The sequence below is a fragment of the Megascapheus bottae genome, chromosome 9, assembly GCF_031878675.1.
Source record: "Megascapheus bottae isolate mThoBot1 chromosome 9, mThoBot2.hap1, whole genome shotgun sequence".
Taxonomy (NCBI): Eukaryota; Metazoa; Chordata; class Mammalia; order Rodentia; family Geomyidae; genus Megascapheus; species Megascapheus bottae.
The window spans coordinates 20,775,164-20,802,290 of record NC_143517.1 but is presented as its reverse complement, the minus strand read 5'-3'; the positions used below and the strand labels follow the sequence as shown (position 1 = coordinate 20,802,290).

Genomic DNA, 27,127 nt, shown 5'->3' with positions numbered 1-27,127 from the left:
ACATTGAAATTATTAGAAGAATAAATAGTCTATATTCATGACTCTATTGAATAGGATCTATCCAGGAAACTCTCATCACTCACAAATATTAATTGAAGAAAATTTAATGACTAAAATATTTGCAAAGATAAGGAAATAATTAAAGAAACAAATTTGTATAAGGAAGCATTCTGAAGCTGGGAATGGAAAAAGTCCTCATGGTTACAATCCCTGTGCTTGAAGGCAGAGGAAAGACCAAAGGAGTAGAGCTGGGAGCTGGTAGACTTAGAGCTGCAGGAAGGACCCCTCAGTATGAGCCATGACCCTAGATAGAAGAATGGCCTCATCCTCAAACTCTTAAGAAACTAGGGGAGTAAATCAAATGTAAGTACCTTGATTTTTTTTTCTGTCTTGACCGTTGATCTCCTGCAGATGTAACCGATGGCCAAACTGGAACCCAGAGCCCAGTGACAAAGACTATGAAGATTGGATTTTCACAGCAGAATTCATAGCAGAAAAATGGAACATAGATCTGAGATGTCAGTACCCAACACAAAGATGGAATGTCAAGACATTTCTTTTAGATGACACAGAAGAATACAACTCTTACAGAAGATCAGTAAAATTTACTATCATTAAAAGCAAAACTAGTTTAATAATCTAGTTTAAAATGCAAAGGAAATACTCAAAAGAAGGTATTTAAAACATATAAACAAAAACATAGAAAATGGAACTGTGGCTTAAGAGGTAGTGGTAGACTTGAGGTGAAGAGCTCAGGGACAATGCCCAGGCCTAGAGTTCAAGTCCCACAAGCTGACAAAAACTAAACAAAACAAAAATAAAACATGTATCTAAATTGGGCACTCTTCTCTGTAATCCTAGCTATTCAGGAGGCAGAGATCTGAGGATTATGGTTGGAAGCCAGCCAGGACAAGAAAGTCCATGAGACTCTCATCTCTAAAAAAATCTACTCAGAAAAGACTGAAGTGGCACTGTGGCTCAAGTGGTGGTAGAGCACTAGCTTGAGCAGAAGAAGCATAGGGACAGCCTAGACCCTGAATTCAAGCTCCAGGACTGCTAAACAAAAAAAGGTACATATAGATGTGTGCTCTACATCCAGTACCATTTATTGAGTAGTTTAATCATTGCCCAGTGTACTATAATTTGTCTATATCATACACCAAAGTAATTGGATCAGTACCTGAGTTATTTATTAGGGTTCAGAATGACAAGGGATTTAAACTTTATTTAAATACATTTATTTTCTTCAAGTTATGGTTAAAGTTTTATAGGTCTAATTTAGGTTTATGAAATGTATGAATGAACACCAAGACATATTCAATGCATTCTATATTTGGCACACATTGGCACATATATTAGGTATACATGCATTTATATATACATATATGCACACATAAATACATAGGTACATGTGTGTATAATGTCAATAGGTGCTTGGAGACAATAACTCAGATTTCTGATAATAATATAAATTGGCAAAATTACAATTGGCAAAATCAAGTGATGTTAAAATTGTCCATACTTTATGATTCAGAAATTTCTCTTCTGAAAATACTGTCCAGAGAAACTCTTTGCAAATGTGTTCCAGGAAGTCATATTTTAAGAATATCCATTTTAGTGTTTTTGAATATGACAAAATATTGAAAAGAACAAAATGTTATTCAAGAGGAAACTTAACTGTGATTTAATCATATCATGAAATATTAGATAGCAGTTAACATTCCTAAACAATATATTCATTTTTTACAACTTGGACAAATCAAAATATTAGGCTGAAGGGAAACCTTTAAAACACAAAAATTTAAAGCATAAAATATTAATACATACCAATACCATCTTAGTTTGTTTCTTGCTACTGTAACAAAATGCCTGAATGGGAAATTTAGAAAGAAAAAAAGTACATTACTCACAGTTCCAAAGCCTGGAATGCCAAAAAACATGCAACATTTGTATTTCATGGGACTTTTGTGGGTCCTTGTAACATAGAGGTACAATATGATGAGAGAGAAAGAGCCAAAGTGTGAGTGTGTGTGTGTGTGTGTGTGTGTGTGTGTGTGTGTGTGTGTGTGTATGTATGAGAGGGAGAGGGAGGGGAGAAAGAACGAGAGAGCTTGAAGAATGAAGAATAGAAAAGGGGAGAAGAAAGAAAGAAATGAGAATGGGGAAAGGAGAAGAGAATGGTTGAGAGAACAAGATGATTCTTTTATAATAAACTTGTGGCCTTCATAGCTAACCCATTCCACAATAGCATTAATCCATTAATGGCATTAAATATCCCATTATCATAATTTAATCCCATATTATTATGATGGTATTTAAGTTTCAACATGCTCTGTGAGGCAATGACACACACAGACACATGAAAAAAAATAAAATATTGATTTGAAGGATGTATCATATTTGAAAGTTATTGGCTCTGAGGTGAATCTGAGGAGGTAGAATTTTTTTAAACTTAATTTTGGGGCTGGGATGTAGTTCAGTGGCATAGCACTTGCCTAGCAAGTGCAATGTCCTGGGTTTGATCTCCATTACCAAAAAAGAAAAGATATTTTTTTCTCATAAAATTTCATTTTGTAAAAATAATACTACATAGGTAAATTGAGATGTATATGCTAAAACATTTTAGATGGTAATTCTGGAAAGTGGTATTTGAGACAATATTCTTCCTGTTCTCTATTTTTCTCAATTTTTCAAATCTCCTAAAATGACCAAGTATTATAACCAACCACTGCCACATAGACTTAAATTCATTAATTTTAGCATGGGTTCTGCTTCCTCAAAGTTACATGACATTGGGCTCCATTTATCTTATTTTTTTTTTTTCTCTTGGTCATGGGGATTGAACTCTGGTCATGGGTGCTATCCCTAAGATCTTCAGCTCAAGGTTAACACTCTACCACTTTCAGCCACAGTGCCATTTCCAGTTTTCTGGTAGTTACTTGGAGATAAGAAACTCATAGACTTTCCTGCCTGGTCTGACTTTGAACCGTGATCCTCATATCTCAGTCTCCTGAGTAGTGAGGCTTACACGCATGAGGCACTGTGCCCGGTTTCCATTTATCTTTAAGATAAAGATAAATCACTGGGACCTCAGGTGAGTACTATTCTTAGAATAATCAGTTGTTGATATGTTTTATAAACTGTATAGTTTAAAGTCATAGTTTATCAGCTTTCTTTTACTAAGTGCATGGCTCCAGGATATCTACAGAGTGATGAGTCTTTATATCATTCACAATCCACGAGTCAGAAGATTTGTGGCTAGGTGTCCCTTGGAACTAAGAGCTAATCAGTGTGACCAGGCCTATCAGATAGATTGCTGTTCTAGGTAGGAAGGCAGCAATTCAGCAGTACTGAGACCCATTTTTACCCCATTTTATTTCCTGTTATTCTTGAGCTGCTCAATCTACCCATATCCCATGCTTCCAAAAGCATTTTAAATGTACATACTAAAGTCTAACTCACACAAAAAAGTAACAGAATTTATGTTCACTCACTCATTCAATTTTCAAAAGTATTTCATTGTGTTTTAGGTACAATTTATATCTAATGTGAAAAAAATTGTTAATAGTGAACACAAAGAATGAAACTTTATGTGGAGGAAAACAGGCAATAATACAGTAAGATAATAAGTTATACAGACTATTAGAAAGTGATAAATAGTATGGAAAGCAAAATGCAGGGATAAAAGAACTAAAGGATTGTGGAACTGAAGTTCTCATATCCTTGCTGACGATGAGCTGGAGCTACTCTTAACTACCAAAAATCACTGAATTTGTACTGAGGCATTGTTTCCAATACACTCCTCAATCCATTGACTGAGGACAGCAGGAACACTCCTCTATTAGCCAGGTTTTGTATGAGGGCTTTTGAAAGTCTCTGTGGCACTTTCTTTAGCCTCCTAAGTCTAAGATGCTCTCACTCATTTACCTCTTCCCTTCACTCTGGTCAGATTAGCATTATAGGAATTTTTCCTAATAGAATCCATAGAAATTTAATTCCTCTTAGCAGACTGGGACAAAAAAGGGGCTCGAAGGTAAGAGATAGTAAGATGGGCATTTGGGTCTTGTGCTACCAAAGAGCAGTGACTGGGGAGGTTACTATGCTAGTTGATAGCTGGGGCACAGATACCAAACATATAACTGAAGATTTCATTGGTGGCAATCTACAGACATGCCTTAGCACCAACAGATGTGCTGTGGCAGACTACACATGCATGTACATGCACATACGTGTATGTGCATGTATACCTTATATATCTATAGAGGGGTATACATATAAATTATCAAAAGAACAGTGCCAACAGAATCTTGTTGGCTGGTCAGATGACTCAGTTATAGTCCTATCTTAGAGAAGGACTAAAAGTTAGTGAAGCTGCCAGCAAGTGTCTTTCTCTCTTCTATCTTCTGTGGACTGACAGGTGAATCTCTAAATGATAGGACATAGTTATGGGCAGGCTGAAGACCTTATTTCTAGAAACATGAAGATGAAGTTATGTGAATGGTGATCCAATGAAAGTCTGACACATGAATGTCAAGAGTATCAAGACGCAATGGGAATATCTTTAAAGAAGACCTCCCTCTTTGTGGTAATTCTACAGCCCTGCTCTAGGGCAAGGGACAGTGACTGGCTAAGAGGGTTGATAAAATTAGTCAAGCACATAAATAAATGAAATTATTAAATATGAGAAATATTTCCGAATAAAAATAAAGATAAAAATGAGGGTCACACAAAGAAAATCACTTCAGATGGAGGACCAGAAAAAAATTCTTTATAAAATAAGATTAAATTGAAAGAAAATGATACGTAGCACAGGGAAAAATTCTTCCAGGCACGGGACAATACTGCATTGTGGGTGAGAAAAAGCTAGGTCTTCTACAAGGACACAGGCCAGTGTGGCTCAGACAACATATCAATGCAGGATACTTCTAGCCTATCTTTTTTCCCTCCATGTCTTCTCCCCTCATGGATAGATTGAGATGATTCCAGTTATTTTTCTGATGTTCTCTCCCAGGTTCTTCTGATAAATCCCTATACCCTTAACTGCTCTTGTATCTACTTCTTGTTTGATCCAGGTGAACACCCATGGTTGAAGAAGGCCTGTGGTACCTAACGAAAGACCTGTGGGGGACAGAGGGAGTTTGGCAAAAGGGGATTTTGTTCTAGCAGAGTGTTGCTAGAGCTTGACAGGCACCTACTCTGCTGTGCTCAAGGAGAGCAAGGATATCAGCTTGGTTGAAGATTGCTGGCCAGATCATAGAGGTAGGTAATGGAGTGTCTTTTACTTAGAATAAGGAGGAGAGAAATTGCAGGATTTGGAATGGAAAAAAAAATGGCAGGATGTAGCAAGTTTTTTTTGTTGTTTGTCTGTTTGTTTTTTTTTAAGGATCTTTCTTGTGGCTAGTTGAGAATTAGATTGCAAGAGATCACAGGAAAACATGGCAAGATCTAGGTCAGAGATGATAGAGTTGGCCTAGGGCAGAAGGGAAAAGTACACATTCTGGTTTCTGAATGTGTTCTTTAAAAGGAAAGAAAACTGATTTCCTGAAGATGGGTTAGGGCATGTGAGTGGAAAAAATTACGAGAAATGTGAAGATAATATTAAAAATATTTGAGTGAGCAAATGCAGGAGGCTTGAGGAGACAGGAAGTTTGGGACTAGTTAAGCTTGGGTTGTTTGTTTAATATATACATGGAGATGTTAAGATGCAATTGGATATATGAATCTGGTGTTTAGAGAAGTGTGAGCTAGACACAACTTTGGAAGCTATCAGAAGGAAGAGGGTATTTAAACTTGTGAAAGTGGATGAGCTCACCAGGGAATGACTGTGGATTGTGTAAATATTATAAAATATAACATATATATATATAAGTAAGTTTCTATCACTAACAGCTAGCTATGTAAAAAAAAAAGCTTGCCAGAATATCAGAATTTTTTTCCTCTGTATATTTCAGAGGTGCAGATTTCAAACTTGTTTATTGAACATCTCTATTTAAATTCCAGGGCAATAGTATTTTCTTTTTGTTTGTGGGTCATGGGACTTGAACTCAGCGTGGGTGCTGTCCCTGAGCTCTTCCTTTCAAGGCTACCGCTTTACCCTTGAGCCAAACCCCACTTCCTGTTTTCTAGAGGCTAATTGGAGATGAGAGTCTCAGGTCCTTTTGTGCCCGGGCTGGCTTTGAACCTTGATCCTCAAATCTCAGCCTCCTGAGTAGCTAGGATTACAGGCGTGAGCCACCACAACTGGCTCAATGCAATAGTATTTTTAACTACAGGTTTCCTTCTTCATTAGTAAAACTGAGAGCCATAAACATAAATGAAAAAAAAATTTGTTTGAAGTTTTCCTACTCTCAGAACTGAAACCTATTATTAAGGCCAAAAGCTAATTTACTTGTTTATTTCTCTCTTCATATATATATTTAATAATGGAATTGCATTCGCCAGTATTTTCCATTTTCCTCTGTTTCTGTTCCCTTAAGACTAAAATATAGAGGGGACAAATGTGAGGAAAGGGGTGATATTATCCTGAAAGAAATATACTCATCCGCTGACTTATATAACTGTAACCCCTCCATACATTACTTCATAACAAAATAAAAATATTATTGAAAAGAAAACCCCAAAATACAACAAAATCAACTTTCTTTGTTTGGTATATGAAGTTTTTTATTGTTTATTTTCTTTATTAAAAGTTTTTATCATGCCTGTAATCCTAGCTAATCAGGAGGCTGAGATCTGAGGATCAAGGTTCAAAAGGAGCCTGGGAACAAAAGGACCTGAGACTCTTATCTCCAATTAGCCTCTAGAAAACAGGAAGTGGGGCTTGGCTGAAGGGTAAAGCAGTATTTTTGAAAGGAAGAGCTCAGGGACAACGCCAAGGCCAAATTCAAGCCCATGACCCACAAAAAAAAAAAGTTTTTTTTTATTAACACTGAGCTTTTACATCACATTTCAAATGTCATGTTCTACAAACAAGTATTCAAGAAAGGAATCTATATGCAATCACTGGCACATAAATTTAAGAACATAAAATTAAGCTGAGTCTTTGTATGTCATACATATTGACATATATATCAATATATGTCTATAGAATATATGCCCCATTATAGACTTATATGTCTATGTAGATATAGTTATACCTGCAAATTCATGATTTGGAGTACCTTTGTATTGAGTCACGTGCTTGTACTGTTTGGTTCTAATATCCACATATGAAGGAGACCATGCGCCTTTGGTTCCTTTGGTCTTGGCTTATCTCACTCAACATGATTTGCTCTAATTTCATTCACTTCCTAGTGAATGACATTATTTTGTCTTGTCTTGTGGCTGTGTAGAATTCCACTATATACATGCACACATTTTTGTATCCATTTACTGTACCTGGGGATCTAGGCTATATATGAAGTTTTATATTAAACTATTTGAATTTGACAAGGCTGAGCATTTCTGGGTAATACTATGTAGAGAATGAATTTTAGGATTATATGCCATTTAGGACACCTCTTTTACCACAGTGCGATATTTGGCTACATACAAACAGAGGTCCCAGACGATGTGATATGTAATAGAATTTTATTTATCCTTCAGGCAGAATTTTATATCATTTGCAGAGAAACAAATAGACCTGAAATATTATGTGAAGTAAATCAGACTCAGACAACACACACTTTCTTCTTTTATAGTAGAATTTAGATAAAAAGTATGCACATATATGATAATGTATACAAAGTGATATGTACATAGAGATAAGATAATCTAAAATGTTTTATATGCAGATGAGGGTTATAATGGGTAACTCTCAGACAACTGAAAGTTTAACAAAATAAATACCAGGACGTTGAAATGTGTTGCTGGAAGAAAGAAGGGTTAAAGGGAAGAATTTCAGATGAATAGAGAGAGGAAATATAGGTATATAGGTCCATATATTTAGTCTACACATGTTTGGGGTTGGGGAGATCAAAGAGGACCATGGGAGTAGTACTCTCAAATAAGATGTTTTGTACTCATAAAGTAATATGATGAGCCTGATGGGTGCGGTAGCTCACTCCTGTAATCCTAGCTACTCAGGAGGCTGAGATCTGAGGATCAAGCCAGCCAGGGCACAAAAAGACCTGAGACTCTTATCTCCAATAGACAGAGTACACCCAATAGAGAGAAGGTTGAGAATGTCAAATGGGACATCAAAAAATGTCAAGAAATAAGAAAAAGACAAACTAACCAATAATGATACACACTAGTATTACCAGATACTTTAAAAGGCTGACACATGGAAGATAGTAGCATAAAGCCAGCAAAAGACTTTACCTGCAAAAAAAATACCAGCCAAATATGGTCTGTGGCTATGTGTCAAATGGAAGCACATGAGACATGAGCAAAAATAAAAAGCTGAGCTCATGGCCTGATCTTAAATTTAAGCAATCGTACAAGCCCACATAAGAATACACAGACATTAGCCAGGGACGGTGGTTACTCATGAGGATGAGATCTGAGGGTAGCAGTACAAAGTCAGTGGGGGCACTAACAACCATGAGACATATCTCCACACACACACAAGGCCAGTACGGTGGCTCATGCATATAATCCTAGCTACTCAAGGAGCTGAGATATGAGCATCAAAGTTCAAAACCAGCCCAGGCACAACAGGAAACAACAATGTACAATGAAAGGAACAAAAACAAAGAAAACTGACATTATAGTCTTAACAGGCAGTGAAAATAAAATAGAAAACAACCCAAGCAATAAATCTGAATATTTAGTAAAATAAGCCACACTAACAATTAACAGGTATAAGTGGTCTGCTTTGAAGAGGGCTGAGTTGGGTGGGAAGGACAGAGGCGGTACACAGCAATACTCACTAGGGTTCAGAAGGTCCAGAGACAACGGCTCTCTTCTGGAGAGCCGTCAAGAAAAGCTGACTAAATGTCGCGATGTTTGAGTGGAATAGGGCAAACTGCAGAAGCAGAAATGACTGAATTGGGAGCTGGCAGAGTACAGGAAGAGGGTAGAAGCTCAGAGACAAGATTAAATCCAGGCAGGAGAGGACAGAATCCCATCAGCAAACAGGACCAGGGCATTGGAGAAAGTAAAGAGAGGACATCGGAAAAAGGATAGCATGGAATGCTGTGAGTGATGCCTTGCAGGTGATTTCTAATGGACCAAGGGAGCAGAGTTTGAGGGGTCAGGAAAATAAGTGAAAACTGTGAGTATCATGAAGTCCATCCTCATCCCCAACCACAGGCATGGAAGAAAGAACTCTAGGAAAATACCAGAGGTCTATGTCACAGGGAGGACTGCAACACCAGCAGGAGAGCAAACACTTCAGTGCTGCTAGGGAACGATATTTCTCATATTTCATTGGATGTAAAGCAGCATTCGTGCCCAGAGTACCAACCATAACCCGAGGAGAGCTAATTTGGGCCAAGGGTTTTCCACAGGCCTCCCTGGGACATCCTCCAGGCAAGTGGAAAGGAGGCCACGCCCTTGTCTAGCATTGTTCTCCCTGGCCAATGGGATGAGCGATCCTGGCCACACCCACATTCTCTGCCACCTTGTACTGCCCTGGAATTCTGTCTCTGCTCACACCACAGCGAGCAGAGGTTGGAGGAGTAGTGCGTGGTGACTGATCAGAGACTATTTTGGAGAGAATCGTTGTAAAGTGCCCCCCACACCTTCCCTGTCCCACCCCTGCCATGTCTGAAAAGCAGAGGCAACAACAACTGGCCGCCGCCAAGAAAAAACTGCGGCAATATCGTGAAAGAAACAGCCTCGCGGGTCCTGCAGGAGCCAAGAAGAAACCACCTAAAAGCCACAGTAAACCGGAGACCACCACTGTGGGTAAGTCACCTGAAGAGGCCCGCAAAGGAGGCAGTGCTCCTGAGCCTGCAGACAACCCTCCCTTCCCTCTCTGTGTCCCTTCCCCTCCTGCTGAGACAATTCACACAGCACCAGTTGAACACCAGGATGCTGACATTGGCCTGAACAGCATGGCCAACCTGGAGAGCCTGAAACACCTTTCTGAAAAGCTCACCAGCTTAGTGTCTGACACCACACTCAAGCCAGACAGGGAGAACATGCCATGTGCTGACCTCATGGACGATCTGGAAGGTCTGTATGAAGGGCTGGCAGAAGCCCTGGATATCTGCTGCAAGACAAACTTGCAGCTGGCCAAGAAGGTGAGGGTTTTGGAACAACAAAACGGAGAGTCTCTGAAGGAATTAGAGACAGAGAAGGAGTGCAGACAGAAGTTACTGGAGGAAAAGGAGGAGCTAAGGAAAGACCTGCAGCTCCATAAAGAAACCATCGAAAGTCTGGTATCCCAAAAGAACGATCTGTACACAGACCTGGCCCACCTGAGGCAGGCTGTGAACCACAAGTCAGGGGAGATGCAGGGTCTCACCACCAGCCTGCAGTCTTCCCAACTGAGAGTGGCAGAGCTAGAGGCTGTGCTGGCTGTCATCTCCAGCCAGCAGGAGGAGGAAAAGGAGCACATCAGGGGGCTGATAGGAGAGAGAGACAGCCTCAAGATGGAGCTGGGGAGAACCCACAAAAGCATGGAAGAACTACAGGAGTTCAACTCCAGACTGGAAGAACATCTCCAAATTGTCCTGCTGGAGAAAGCCAACTTGGAACATGGCATGGAGGAGCTTCGAAAGAAGCTAGCACCATCAAACCTACTCCAGGTCCAGTGTTCATTTAGTCCTCAGGAGGGACAACAGGCCATTGAAGACAGGGAAGAACTGGAGGCCGAAGTGGGGACACTGAAGGAGGAGCTGGAGAAGGTGGCTGGACAGCTGCAGGCACAGCTGCAAGTCAATGAGACCTTAAGCCAACAACACCTCCAGCAGGAGGAGCAGTTGCTGGCCATAGAGCAGGCCTCCAGGATGTGCAAGGAGCAGGTGGAAGCCCACCTGGATCAACTGTTAGAGACCCTGGCACATAGTCAAAACAACATCGGAGATGCTCTAGGAGAGAACCAGCACCTGAGGAGGCAGCTGGCTGAGCTGCAGGATGGCTTTGACCAGCTCAGCAGGAACAACCAGGAGCTGAGCAGCACCTTGCAGGCAGAGCAGAGCACCAAGGACCACCTGGCAAAGCAGCTGGAGCAGCTGCAGCAGGAGGTACTGCAGGGCAGGAGGGACATCCACACAGTGCACCAGAACTTGCAGCAGACCCAGGAGCAGCTCATCGCCACAAGGCAGCAGAACCAGCAGTTGCAGGCTCAGATGGGTCTGCTGGCTGTCCCTGGAGGCAGCCCAATAGAAGAGAACAGGGAGGGTGAGGCGGCCAGGCTCCCCCTCGCCATCCCAGAGAATGTTGAGAGCCGAGAAGACATGCTGGCCTTCTTTTCTGCGGCTCAGTCCTCGGCTGTTGCAGAGAAGGTGCAGCTGGGACAGCAACTCCGACACCAGAAACTATGCTGCCAGTACCTGGCTCAACTGGCAGCCTTCAACCACACCAGGCCTGAGCAGGAGGGCCTGGCCCCACCCAGTGGGGGAGATTGTATTTCTCAGGAAATACAAGGCATTCTGCAGCACCTGGACAAGCTAAGTGGGCTCTTCAAGGAAGACCTTCAGGTGAAGGTATTTTTGAAGGAGCGCATGGAAGACCTGGAACTCCTCTTCATGCAGCTAGGGGGAGAGGTGGACAGCATGGGGGACGACACTGCTTTCTGTGCAGAGCAACTGCTGCTGCTGGAGAAGAGGCAGAGGGAGAAGGAGGAACACATCGCCCAGCTGGAGCAGCACTCGCAGTGCATGCTGCTGGAGCTGCAGGGTCTCCTTTGGGAGCTTGAGCAGGGCAAGGTCCAGGCAGCCTCTCAGAGCCCACCGGCGAAGCCCACGTCAGGCTCCAGGGAGCCCCTGGATTCTGAGTCTGCCTGTGAGGAGGAATTTGAAGAAGTAAACCTCAACACTGAGGAGGAGCCTGTGGGAAGAGGGACATGGGGGCCTTCACCCCCGGACAAGTCCCCCGTGCAGCGCATAGAGCCAGTGCTGCCTGACTTCAACCAAATGCGGAAGGAGGAGGAGGAAGAGGCAGGCTCGGGCAGCCACTGCATCCCTTTTTTCTACCGGCCTGCTAAGGATGACCAGCTAGACATCCTGGCCATCTAAATGCGACATTGCTCAAGCAAACAGAAATGGGGCGAAGGCTCTGCCATTCCCCACATCCTGTCACCCCATCTCTCTCCACCCCTGACCCTTCACTCTCTCCCTGCCCTCTTCTTCCTATCGTTCCTTCCCATTTTCCTTTTTTTCAGTGCCTTAGCAAGATCTGACCCTGGCTTAACCCGTACAGACTCTGTGCCATCTTGGCAAGAACTGAAACAGACTTGCTTCACTTGTGTTGAAGGAGAAGGGCTGGGGTCACGGGGTGACTTTGCAGTGAGCACACTGCCTCTCTGGAGGTGTGGGCTTCTCTCCCTAGATCTGACACTCTGCCTAAGGTCTACTAGGCCATAGAATTTCATGGCCTTTGTACAGATGGGCTCATGGCCACGTGAGAGTTTATCCACCGGGGCAGTCCTGCATTCAATGGGGCGCACATCTTTTTGCTCCTGAAAGTTGGGTAAGGCTGACACTGAAGGAGGGATCTTGCCCAGATCAGCTCCTGTCTTCTGTTTGTACCAGGAACAGGTTGCAGAGCAGGCTGTCCTCCTGGGGCTGCATCGTATTGCATTCATCTTCGATAGTTTGCCCACAGCATTCTTTTAGGACCAGTGAAAACTGGGGAAGCAAGAGGAAGTACCTACAGGGAAGAGGATATAAAATATCAAAAGAAATGACTTTGCATAGGAGGGGCCCAGGGAAGGGTTATTAGAGGAGCAAATATTTACAAATTAACGGGCTTTTTGGAAGTTTGAATTAGTTATATCAGCATATTTGTTTTATTTTAGATTACATACTTGTGGGGTTACACTGAGTTGCATGATAGTAGTAACAATTCAGTATTTTTCAAAGTCCACTGGATTTTAAGCAGCAGTAGGAGATTTTACTGCTTGGAATATAATGTGTCACATTTGGGCTGGTAAGGTGAGGAAACATAGAGGTAAAACAAAAAAAATAAAATGTTCTTAATAAAGCTGAAAATTAGATAAAAGTTTACTGCTTTTCTTTCTTATCCATTTTTTCAGTGATTGTATAATAAAACCTCTAATTATTCTTTTTAGAAAAGGGTAAGTGCTGGGTCTGTGGCTCACACCTGTAATTCTAGCTACTCAGCAGGCTGAGATCTGAGGATTGAGGTTCAAAACCAGCCTGATCACTAGTCTGTGGGACACTTAACTCCAATTAATCAGTAGAAAACTGGAAGTGGGGCTGTGGATCATACTGTAGAGTGGTAGTTTTGAGCTAAAAAAATACTCAGGGACAGCTCCTAGGCCCAGAGTTCAAGTCCCATGACCTACAAATAAAAGAAAGAAAAGTGGGTATCAGGGGAAAGTTGAGGCCATATAATGGTTCATATCCCTGTGCCAAATGTTCTATACACATGAGATTTCATATGAAATCCCCTAGTCCTTTTCCTAAATTCTTAAAACCAACAGGTGAAGGGAAGTAAAGAATTCTACCCTACAAGTGTGCCACTGTACCTACCACATGTTGAGTAAATTCTAATGAAGTTAGGTGTATTGTGAAAGCATGAATTCTGCTTTCAAAGTATGAATTAGTCCCACAATTTATTATTTGACAATTTTGTATTTTCATGTAAACTAAAAGTCTTTATGTAGGTAATATAAATCTGTTGTGTTTTCCATATTATAGATTTAAAGGAGAAAATCCCAAGTCCAAAGGAGGTGCTGGAAACTTATCTGCGTCTCAGCATGAAAGACACATTTGCTTAGTGACTTTCTTCTGCGTACGTCTTGACTGAGTACAAAAATGGGACCTTAATGGGCCAGGCTAGGGCTGGAAAGATTGTGGGTGAGCCAGGATTTGTGATCAGAGTATTTGCAAGCTGAGTTCACATGGCCAAGGAGCAATAATCCTGTGATTCTCATATTTGGCAAGAAAAATTGGAAAATGAAAATGTCACCTCAATACAATCAGTAGTTTAGAATTATGATTTAAAAGTAAAACACTTCAGTATGGTCACAATACTTTGGGGTCTTGACCCCAAAGTTCTAGCCTTGAGAAAAATCCAAGGACAGTCGTCAGGCCCTGAGCTCAAGCCCAGGACTGGCAAAAAAACAAAAAAACAAAAAGGCTAAGTATCAATGCACAGTGATAACTGTAATACTAACTAGGTAGATAACCAGAAGACTGTGGTTCAAAGACAGGGTCTGCAAAAGCAAGACACTATCTCAACCACATTGCTTCCAATGTGAAATCGCAGCTATGGGTTTTTTTTTCCCCCTGGTTATATCTTTAAAAGAAGCTTTAAAAAAAAGATTCTGGATTGTGTGTCAAGTGGATGAAATCCTACTAGCATCCATAGGATGCCGAAGTCGATCCCAAACACAAGGAACATTGTAAAATAAGGGAAATGTTTTTCACTTTTAAAATATTTGAACAGTTGTAAGAAACAAGCATTGTGTATTTGTATGGATGTGTGACAGAAGGAGCAAGAAAGAAATAAACGGGGAAAGAGAAGTAGGGGATCACTAGAATGAGAGAAATGTTGAACTTAAAAATGGTGAAAGCTGGGCATGGTGGATCAGACCTGTAATCCTAGTTACTCAGGAGGCTGAGATCTGAGGATCAAGGTTTAAAGCCAGCTTGGGCACAAAAGGACTGAGACTCTTATCTCCAATTAACCTCTAGAAAATGGGAAGTGGGGATTGGCTCAAGGGTAAGGCGGTAGCCTTGAGCTAAAGAGCTCAGGGGCAGCATCCAAACTGAGTTCAAGCCCCATGACCCACAAAAAAAAATGGTGAACCCCAATATGGTGTTGTAAAAGATTTGTATCTGAGGAACCTAACCGATCCTTGGTGCACTCTTTCTTCTTCTTTCTGTCTTTTGCCAGTTCTGGGCCTTGAACTTACGTCCTGGGCACTGCCCTTGAGCTGTCTCAAGGTTAGAGCTCTACCACTGGAGCCACAGTACTTCTAGCTTTTTCTGTGTAGGTAATACCAAGGGATCAAGCCCAGGGCTTAGGGGTCCATGGGAGGCCACAGTAAGACCTTACCATCAAAACCAACTGAGCTAAACAATCGATTTTGAAGGTTTATGGATTTGGAAAAAATAAAAGACAAATAAAAAGAAACCAAAAACCAGTGCTCACACAGTGGTGCAAGCAGTGCTAATCATTTTCTTCTACCCCAAGGAAACAGTAAACAGGAACTCCACACTGCCCACATAAGCTGTTCCACCCCACGGAACAGCCGTGACACCACAGAAATGCAGAAAAGAGACCTTGCTGTCATCCACGGTGGGTGACTTGGTCCCCAAATTCCTCATGAGGAAGGAAAAAGGCAGCTGACTATTCCATGCCAGGTCCCAGCACCTGTTTCCATCACTGCCACGTGTGGTTGTAACCTACCCTGCACAAAGTGGGTCTTCGTGGCCGTCACTGCCCAAGGAAGTTGTGTCTCCTGCCCACACTTTCCACGAGGGTCCTAGTGCATCAGTACTTTGGGCAATTTCAGGCAGTGGCAAGGGCTACTCACCCCTGAGGGAGAGGGTGGACTGACAGCAGGCCTAAAAGTCATGGAGCTGATTGGGAAACAAACCATGCAGCAGAAACATTGGTTTCCTCTGCACACAGCACCCACAGGGACTTTCTGTACTTCCCTTTATCCTGAGTCTCTGCCAGGACATCCAGCACCCCCAGCCGGTAATCTCAGGAGAGACACAAAATCCACTCTCCTACTAGGAGGGGAACTTATCTTAAAGGGAGAACTTAGTGGGCAACAATTTATAATCCCCAAAATACAGAACAAATGCCTGAATACTCCTTTTGTGAGTGTGAGTGTGTGTGTGTGTGTGTGTGTGTGTGTGTGTGCGTGTGATTATTTTGGTTTGCTCTGAGTTGCTTTTATTTTCCTGAGGTTTTATTGCTTTTTTAATTTTTATATTTTTAGTTGCTTTTATTTTTCTCAGCTGCTTCTTTTACATTTTTTTGCTTATTTGAGTTGATTGCTTTTTGCTTCTTTTCTAATTTTAATCTCTTTTCATTTCAATCTTTTTCCTCCATTGTTCTAACCTACTCCACCTCACATTTATCTTACTCTAGTACCCTCACCTTTTCTAGTTAACACCTAATATCCTATGACCATCACTCCTCCACATGTGTACTTTGTATCTACTACGAGAATATACCATTTTCTGCCTTATCATCTTCTTTATTCCACAACTTTGCCCTCATCCTGCCTGCTTGGAATAGCTTAATTTTAATTGCTATGTTAATACACAAAAATCTAGCCCCGGTACATATACCACAACTGGACCTCTACTTAAAACTATCCGTGGTTACATCCTATACGTAAAGATGAACTGCATCCTTATTTGTGGAAAACATTAGAGTTGAGATACCCTCTACACCAGCTGTGGGAAATAGCTGATTGAGTCACAGCCCATTAGGAAGACTTTAGGAATGTAAAGGACACTGACAAAAGGTCTTCAAATGAGGAAAGCCCAACATAGAAGTGCAAGAATTATATCAAACAGGGAAAATAAACCTCAGAGGACAACAACCATGTAACAAGGCGGTATAATAGTGAGGTATTGAAAACCTTTTACACCGGGCTCAAAATCTTATTGACAAACGTTCAATGAAATGAAAGAAGACATCTATATGAAAGTTCTTGAACACAGTGAGGATAACAGAGAAAGTAAAAACTACAAGGGGTACACAGTTTGAAAAAAACTAAATGAAGTCCAAGTGAATTCAAATGAATTTAATGAAAACACAACTATATCATTAAAGGAGATATAAGAAGGCACATATGAATTAATGCATAGAAGTCAACACAAGACGACATTTGGGGGAAGATGGTGGCGGTTCAGGGTGAGACATACTGAGCTCCTGCCAAGAGTCATGTTCTGGCAGTGCAGGAGACAGTCCTCTATCAGAAATTGATTCTAAGTAAGCTTTAGAACCACAGAAAACTCAGGCAGAGAGGAAAAAAAGGCAGAATACTGGCGCAAGAAGAGAATGTGGAGCTCTGCTGCGGAGAGGCCTGGGAGACAGGCCCTTCTGAATCAGAGTACAGAAAGTGTCCACAGCAGCGCAGACCCGCCGGCAGCAGACAGAGCCACACAGAGCCTGCGCGAGCCCAGAGCCGACACCTGGCCGTGCACGGAGCTGCCAGCTTCCCGGAACCAGAGAATCCAGCAATTTGTGAGTAGATCCAAGGAGAAGATTCCACTTCTGCTCCTGGAACGGCATTGGGAGAGAGCCCCTCCCCCACCAGCTGAGAGCAGCGCCATCTTGACAGCTGGCAACAACCCAGGACAAAGCAATTGGAGCCAGAGAGGTGTTGCTGACAGCGCCATCTTCCTAACTGGCAAAGGATTTCCCAGAGATCCCTTAGACAGAAATCCGGCTCCAGTGCTGCTGAAGTCCATCCCCCTACACCGCTTGCAGACCTGGTAAACAAAGCCGCCCATGGATCTTTCAGCTTTGTTTTACCAAACAAGCAATCTCATCTGAAAAACCACAAAGCCAAAGAAAAGATAAAAAGACTTTGTGAAGTGTTTAGATCCCAAATTTAGTGGAGACACAAATTTCCTAACCTCTTCACCACAACAAAAAAAAACCAAACTGAAAAATACTTTTTTCTTTTTTTACCCCATTTCATTTGCATTTTTAAATGTTCTTATTTTTGTCTTTGCCATTTAACCTATACCTTTTTTTCTAATGTTAAGGTTCATTCCTTTTATTTTCTTTTTTCTCCTCTCTTTTCCCGCAATCCTGCTGTCACTGTGGTTGTTCCTAGAAACACGATGACAGCTCTGGGTACAGTTTGAACAAAAATGATATCCATATTGATACAGTCACCTGCTTTTTAAAATCTGGGTTCTCAACCCTAGTATCTCTTGGGTAAGAACTCAGAATAGTGAGAAATCTCCCCCTACCTTTTTTTTTTCTTTCACTTTTTTTTTCTTTTCTCTTTTTTTGTTTTTGTTTTCGTTTTTTGTGTGTGTGTGTGTTCTATTTTCTTTTATTTTGTTGCTGATTTGTTTTTTTTCTTTTCTCTCTTAAATTGGTATCATTGAAATCTCCTATATCAACCTCTCTCTTTTCTCTATAGATTCTTCTTATTACTCTTCTTATTTTGATAAGTTTTATCTAAGTTCATCTAAACTTTCTACACAAATACTCTACCTGACTATCACCTTAGGTCAGTTATCCTTACACGATACCCTTTCTTCATTATTATAATATTCTTACACTTCTGTATTATTCTTTTCGTACCTCCCTTGTCATCTTTCATATTATTTTTCTATCTCTGATCCTCTGTTCATCCTTCAACTCTTATAATGCCTGGATCTATATTTGATGGTTGTTGAGCAATGCTGTGTATCTAGGTGTTCAATTATACTCTAGGTCCGGAGGGACTTAAATACAATAGAGATTGGATTGAGGGGCTTATTTTTTTGGTCATAAATTGGCCATCTGTGATTGTATTAGATTTGTATGTAAGTGTACAAAAAGAAAGAGAGAGTGTTATTACCAATCTAAAAGAGCTAATATCTATTGTCAGCCAACTAAAAAGGTCTAGGTTGGTTATATCTGAAAATTTATAATCTTGTTTAGTATTAATCTTGCTCCCATCCTCAAATGGGCAGAACAAGAAATGCAAGAAAAATGTCAAATCAAGGAATAGCATCTCCCACCCAACATAAACAGGCAATGGAGCAGTCAGTGGCAAATCTAGAGGAGAGCCTTCCAAGTGCTCTAAAATGCAATTGATAAACATTAATGAAAAATGTGAAGACATAAAGAAAGAGATAAGGGAGGAAGCCACAGCTACACAAGAGGAAACCATAAACAAGGTGATATGTGAAAAAGGGGAAGCCATAAAGGAGGCCACAATAAAGGTTTTTCAAAGAAAAATGGATGAATTCATAGAATCCACAAACAAAAAGGTGACTAAACTCCAACAAATGTCCAAAGAGAATAAAGCTGCTGAGCTAACCACTCAATTAGAAATCAAGGAGCTAAAGAAATGCATACATGATCTAAAACAAGAGATGCAAGGCATCAAAAATGAGCAATTAGAAGCAAGGGAGATGAAGAATAAAGTAGATAGCTTTGATAGCAAGTTAGACAATGTAGAAGAGAGAATTTCTGGGGTTGAAGATAATTTAGTTGTTATAGAAAAAGAACAGAAAATGAGTCAAACCAAATCTAGGAAATATGAGAAAATGCTACAGGAGGTCCAAGATACAATTAGGAAGCCTAATTGGTATTGAGGAGGGTCTAGAGAAAGAGGTCAATGGTATTGGAAATATACTTCAGGGAATCATCTCAGAGAACTTCCCAAATATCCAAAAGGGCAGGCCCATCCAGATACAAGAAGCTTTTAGAACCCCAAACAGACCTGACCAGAAAAGGACATCCCACCGCCACATTATAATCTGAACTGGATCAATGGAGGCAAAAGATAGGATCCTAAAAGCAGTCAGGGAGAACAGAACAATCACCTATAAAGGCAAACCAATCAGAATAACCCCAGATTTCTCAGCAAAGCCCATGCAAGCAAGAAGAGATTGGAACGATATATACCATGCACTGAAGTCAAATAACTACCAGCCAAGAATACTGTACGTAGCTAAGCTCTCACTCATAACTGAGGGAACAATAAAAACATTCCATTCTAAGGAAAAGCTTCAACATTATCTACAAACAAAACCAACACTACAGAAAATTCTCAAAGGTGTTCTACATATGGAAAACCAACACAAATGTAATATAGAGAAAGACATGGTACCTAAAACTCATAACATCTAAGTACCAAATAACTATCAAGACCCAGGCCCTAATGAAAGCTTGTAAAAATGTCAGGAACTAATAAATATTTCTCAATACTAACTCTCAATATCAATGGACTTAACTCTTCAATTAAACAGCATAGATTATCTAATCGGATCAAAAAACAGGACCCATCGTTCTGCTGTCTTCAAGAGACACATCTTACCCATAAAAACAAACACCTTTTGAAAATGAGAGGTTGGAATAAACTCTATCACGCTAACGGCCCGCATAAACAGGTTGGAGTTGCCATCCTCATATCAGAAAAATAGATTTCAAACTAAAGTTAGTGAGAAAAGACAAAGAAGGTTACTACATACTATTAAAGGGATCTTTCCTCCAGGAGGACATAACGATCCTAAATATCTACACACCCAATCCCGGAGCTCCAAACTTCATCAGGCAAACTTTACTTTCACTGAAACCATACATAGATTGAAACACAGTGATTGTTGGCGACTTTAACACACCACTCTCACCTTTGGACAGGTCAACAAGGCAAACACTCAACAGAGAAAACTTAGAATTGAACAACTATATAGACCAACTAGATCTAACAGACATCTGCAGATTATTCCACCCAGCAACAACACAATATACGTTTTTCTCAGCAGCACATGGAACATTTTCCAAAATAGACCACATTTTAGGCCATAAAACAAACCTGGACAGATTCAGAAACACGGAAATTATTCCGTGCACTCTCTCAGACAACAAGGGCATCAAATTGTAACTGAACACAAAACTCCACCAACGAAAACCCTGTAACTCATGGAGATTGAACAACACATTGTTGAATCATCAATGGGTCATCAAAGAGCTCAGAACAGAAATCCAACGGTTTATGAAATTTAACAAAAAGGAGCACACAAAATACCAGCTCCTTTGGGACACGGCAAAGGCAGTACTCAGAGGAAAATTTATAGCTCTGGGTGCCTACAATAACAAATTGGAAATATTGCAAACCAACAATTTAATGTGTCACCTTAAGCTCCTGAAAAATAAAAACACAAACCAACCCTAGTCCCACTAGAATGAAGCAAATTATTAAAATCAAAGTAGAATCAAATGAATTGGAATCCAAAAAAAACCATAGAAAGAGTCAACAAAACAAGGAGTTGGTTCTTTGAAAGAATTAAGAAAATCGACAAACCCTTCGCAAATCCTACCAAAAAAAGAAGGGAGCATACTGAAATAAACAAAATCACAGGGGCCGGGAGTTGGGCCTAGTGGTAGAGTGCTTGCCTAGCATGCATTGAGACCTGGGTTCGATTCCTCGGTACCACATACATAGAAAAAAGCCAGAAATGGTGCTGAGGCTCAAGTGGTAGAACTCTAACCTTGAGAAAGTCCAAGGACAGTGCTCAGGCCCTGAGCTCAAGTCCAAGACTGGCAAAAAAAAAATCACAGACGAAAATGGTAATATCACGACAGAAATTACCAAGATCCAGAGTATCATGAGGGAATACTTCTCAAACCTTTATGCCAACAATATTAACATACCCACACTTAACCAAGAAGAACTACCCCAACAAAACAAGCCTATTTCAAGCACTGAAATAGAAATGGCAATAAGAGAACTTCCACCTAAGAAAAGCCCAGGGCCAGATGGATTCACAGCTGAAATCTATAAGGTCTTCAAAGCAGAGCTCACAACAATACTCCTCAAGCTCTTCAACGAAATTGAAAATGAAGGTTCTTTACCAAACTCATTCTATGAAGCCAGTATAACCCTCATCCCCAAACCAGAGAGAGATTCATCAAAGAAAGAGAACTATAGACCTATTTCTTCAATGAACATCGATGCAAAACATCTCAACAAAATACTGGCCAACCATGTACAACAACTCATCAAAAAAATTATACAGTATGATCAAACAGGTTTTATCACAGGGAGGAAAAGCTGGTTAAACATACGCAAATCAATTAATATAATTCAACACATCAACAGGAGCAAGGACAAAAATCACATGATTGTCTCAATAGACGCGGAAAAGGCATTTGAAAAGATCCAACACCCCTTTATGTTAAAAGCTCTGGAGAAACTAGGAATCCATGGAACATTCCTCAATATAATAAAGGCTGTGTATGAGAAACCTACTGCTAGTATTACACTTAATGGTGAAAAGCTAAAGCCATTCCCTCTAAAATCAGGAACAAGACAAGGATGCCCACTCTCTCCACTCCTCTTTAACATAGTACTAGAATTCCTAGCCAGTGCAATAAGGCAAGAAGCAAGCATAAAGGGGACCCAAGTAGGGAAAGAGGAAATAAAACTATCCCTCTTTGCAGATGATATGCTTCTGTATTTAAAGAATCCTATAGACTCTACTCCCAAGTTCCTTGAGCTGATTCAAAACTTTGGAAGGGTAGCAGGCTATAAATCAACCCTCAAAAACCAACTGCCTTCCTTTACGCCAACAGTGAGAGGAACGAGGCAATAATCAGGAAAGAAACTCCTTTCACAATAGCCTCAAAGAAAACAAAGTACCTAGGAATTAGCTTAACTAAGAATGTAAAGGACCTTTTTGACGAAAACTTTAAAACCCTAAAAAAGGAAATTAAAGCAGAACTAAGGAAATGGAAAAACCTCCCATGCTCCTGGATTGGAAGAATCAACATTGTGAAAATGACACTCTTGCCAAGAGCTATCTACAAATTCAATGCAATACCCATCAACATCCCAATGTCATTCTTTAAAGAAATAGAAGAGGCAATCCAAAATTTCATATGGAATAATAAAAGGCACCATATAGCAAAAACACTTCTTAGCAGAAAGAACAGCCTGGAGGAATTTCAATTCCAAACTTTAGACTCTATTGCAGAGCTATAATTCTCAAATAGCTTGGTACTGGCACAGGAACAGGCCTGAAGACCAATGGAATAGAACTGAGGACCCAGATATTAAACCACAGACCTATGGCCACCTAATCTTTGACAAGGGAGCCAAAAAAATAGAATTGAAGAAAGACAGCCTCTTCAACAAGTTGTGCTGGCAGAACTGGTTAAGCACCTGCAGAAAACTAAAGCTGGATCCTTCTTTGTCACCTTGCACTAGAATTAACTCCAAATGGATCAAAGACCTGGAGGTAAAAGCTGACACACTGAAAACTTTACAGGAAGGAATAGGAGATACACTAGGCCTCCTTGGCACAGGTCGAAACTTTCTTAATAAGGACCAAGAATCACAACAAATTAGAGAAAGGCTGGATAAATGGGACTGCATTAAACTGCAGAGCTTTTGTATGGCAAAGGACATAGCTAGTAAACTAATCAGGAAGCCTACAGAATGGGAGAAGATCTTCACCAACCAAACAACGGACAAAGGCCTCATATGTAAAATATATCAACAACTCAAAAAATTGAATCACTCCAAAACTAACCTCCAAAGTAACCACCATCCAATTAAAAAATGGGCCAAAGACTTAAAGACAGTCTTCTCTGAAGAAGAAACAAAAATGTTCTATAGACACATGAAGAAATGCTCAACATCTCTGGTCATAAAAGAAATGCAAATCAAAACAACTCTAAGATTCCACCTCACTCCAGTTAGAATGGCCAGGATCAGGAAAACGAATGACAACAGATGCTGGAGGGGATGTGGCCAGGAGGGATCACTACTACACTGTTGGTGGGAGTGCAAACTCGTTCAACCACTATGGAAAGCAGTGTGGCAGTGCCTCAAAAGGCTAAACATAGAACTCCCCTATGACCCAGCAATTCCACTACTTGGCATTTACCCAACCATCCACAAACAAGGATATACTAAACCCACTAGCACAACAATGTTCACTGCAGCACTATTCACCATAGCAAAGATATGGAACCAACCTACATGTCCCTGTGTTGATGAGTGGATCAACACGTTGTGGTATTTGTACACAATGGAATTCTATGCTGCTGTGAGAAAAAAATGACATCGACCTATTTGTTAGGAAATGGAAAGACTTAGAAAAAATCATATTAAGTGAAGTAAGCCAGACTCAAAGGAACTTAGGCTCAATGGTTTCCCTCATTTGTCATAATCAGTAGAAACCTTGGGCTCTAATAGCAGAGATCTGCAATAAAGCAAAACCTTGATACATAAGGCCATATAGTATGAAGCTAATTGAAAGGACCTCCAGGATATTGAAACAAAAGCCATATAACGAATGATTGTTGTCCTTAATGTACTATGTTGTCTCTCATCTCCTTTGCTGTCCCTTGGTTATCTCATATTGTTACAGTACCTCACTTTGTTAGCTAATATATTGAATTTTTGGTATTTGGTTATTTGAAATTCGATAGGGAAGGGGGGAAAACCAAGATGTGTGGGCAGTGGGTGGGAGGGTAAAGGGTACCAAGACATGTGAAAGGGTATCAATGTATGTGAATTAATGCACCCTCTATCTGGCAAATATCATGTAACCCTTTTATTAATTACAATAAAAAATTTAAAAAAAGGAATGATAGCCTCTTCAACTAGTTGTGTTGGCAGAACTGGTTAAGCACATGCAGAAAACTAAAGTTGGATCCTTCTTTGTTACCCTGTATTAGAATTAAATCCAAATGGATCAAAGACCTGCAGGTAAAAGCCGACACTCTGAAAACTTTATAAGAAGCAATAGGAGATAGACTAGACCTCCTTGGCACAGGTTGAAACTTTCTTAATAAGGACCAAGAATCACAACAAATCAGAGAAAGGCTGGATAAATGGGACTGCATTAAATTACAGAGCTTTTGTATGGCAAAGGACATAGCTAGTAAACTAATTAGGAAGCCTACAGAGTGGGAGAAGATCTTCACCAACCATACAATGGACAAAGTCTTCATATCTAAAACATATCAACAGCTCAAAAAATTGAATCAATCCAAAACTAATCTCAAAAGTAACAACCCTACCATTAAAAGACGGGCCAAAGACTTAAAGAGCGTCTTCTCTGAAGAAGAAACAAAAATGGCCTATAGACACATGAAGAAATGCTCAACATCTCTGGTCATAAAAGAAATGCAAATCAAAACAACTCTAAGATTCCACCTCACTCCAGTTAGAATGGCCAGGATCAGGAAAACGAATAACAAGAGATGCTGGAGAGGATGTGGCCAGGAGGGATCACTACTACACTGTTGGTAGGAGTGCAAACTCATTCAACCACTATGGAAAGCAGTATGGCAGTGCCTCAAAAGGGTAAACATAGAGCTCCCCTATGACCCAGCAATCCCACTACTTGGCATTTACCCAATCATCGAGAAACAAAGACATACGAAATCCACCAGCACAGTGTCAGAGACCAAGGAGTTAAACGGAACAAAGCAAAGACCCTCTAGCCTTGAGCAAATCGCATCTGGTTGAGTCATCTGCACAAAATACTTCTCGGAATAACCTCAGGTTGTTGCTTGGGTTAGCACAATGGCCAAAAGAACAGCCTGACCCACCCCTAACCTTGAGATTTCCTGTTCTTGTTATCGCAAAAACTCTCCATCCCCCCCTCTATACTCCCTTCCTTACACTCAGGGTATATAAACCCTGCTTTACTTTTAATAAATGAGACCTTGACATGACTCAGATTGTCTCTGTCTTTCTTTATGGGCCTGGTCTCCTTCCTCTCTTTCCCCCATTGGTTTTCTTCTTTTAGGAGGTGCCTCCTCGAGCCTGATGAATAGCTGAACCCGCGGGACGGGGGAAGTGGCGCCCAACGTGGGGCTCGAGGCACGGTGACCTACTGGACGGCGTGGAGAGCAGGGGACCCCGATTATATTAAGGTAGAGACGCCCACACCGCATCGCTCGTGCACCGTGGGAGAGTCTTGAGGTAAGTTTTGCCGTCCCATCAACCATGGGCAAAGCGTTATTAAAAGAGGTTTTATTTATAAAAGAAATGAAAGGATCACTTAGGGAGGGAAGAATAAGAGTTAAAAAGAAAGATTTGGTAAAATTCTTTTGTTTTGTTGGAGAAAAGTGTCCGTGGTTGGTCTTGCACGGACCAGACATCCATCCCCTTACCTGGAATAAGGTAGGAAAAAATATCAATGATTTACTCTTTCAGGGAGAGGAAATCCCTGAGGCCTTCTTTAGCTTCTATGGGGTTATTAGAGATATTTTAAAGGAAGCAGAGGAGGGAGGTGACAGTGCTCGCTTACTAGCTTTAACAGAGGATTACCTAATGGAGTCACGTTGCCCGTCTCGCAAAAGCGAAAGTGACATTGAAAAACCTATGGTCACTGGCCTTCGGCCTGGCTCGAGCACTCCCTCTGTGATTGATGAGCCTGTGCCCTCAGGACGCCGCTTGGCGCCACCTTTAATCCCCGAAAAAGAGGAACAAGTCCAACCCCCTTTAGAAGACAGCATCAAGAACAATACTAAAAAGAAAAATATGTCACTAAAACCTTATAAAAATATTTATCCTATTATTCCTAAGACTTCTCCTGATAATGGCAGGCTCAACCCCCCCTCTGAGGTGGAGCTAGAGGAGGAGGCAGCGCATTATGAGGAAGAAAGATATGGCCCTTTTCCTCTTCCCCAAGTTTCTGCAGCTACACAGACTCCAGAGATAAGGGCCCTTCACTGGCCCACCCCTCCCCCCTATCCAGACACCTCTCTCCCGTCAGCCCCACCACAGGAAATGTTGAGATCATTTTCTGTTCCTCCGGAGGTGCAAGGTCTCCTTAAATCCAAAGACTCTCTCTTGAAACAAGTGACAGAATTAAAAAACGTGCTTCATTTAAAAAGAGAGTTAAGGGACCTCACTTTGCAAATTCATGATTTACAAATGGATCTTGTTGGGGAAGCCGTGACTACCCCCCATGCCTCGGGTAACAAGCCCGCTAAAACACCCTCGGCCTCAAAGAGCCGCAATAATAGACTCAGATCCGGGGCGCAAACTGTTTCCCTCTCCTTCCCCGTAATTACTTGCTCTAACACTCAACCTCGGGAACAAGAGAGGGAGGGAGAAGCGGGAGAGGAGGAGGCGGACACCAACAGAAGGCAGGAGGAGGGGCAAAACCTAGATTCCTCTGCCTCCGAGGAGGAAGGGGGTGATCAGGAGGAGGCAAGGAGACATTCTCAAATTACATATACGAAATTAACGTTTATAGATAAGGCAGAAAATCAAGCTATTACCAATAAAAAACACACACAAATGGCTTCATGGTCTTCTGATAAAATTTCAGGGAGGGGCAAATTTGCCTCGGAGGAAAAACAACAAAAACTCCCTGCAGGAATATTAACCCAGACTGCTCAG

The 27,127-nt window shown here is 41.1% G+C and overlaps 1 long non-coding RNA gene across 2 annotated transcripts in view; it reads right to left on the bottom strand.

The window, feature by feature from the left end:
* Positions 1-371: 371 nt before the first annotated feature.
* The window catches only part of LOC150058867 (uncharacterized), a 92,800-nt gene continuing 66,044 nt past the window's right edge, over positions 372-27,127 (bottom strand). For both annotated transcript variants that reach the window (XR_016536655.1, XR_016536654.1), the window contains exons 2-3: positions 1,828-1,869; positions 372-456 (exon numbers count right to left, since the gene is read on the bottom strand). This is a non-coding gene — a long non-coding RNA (uncharacterized LOC150058867). The remainder of the gene's footprint in view (positions 457-1,827; positions 1,870-27,127) is intronic.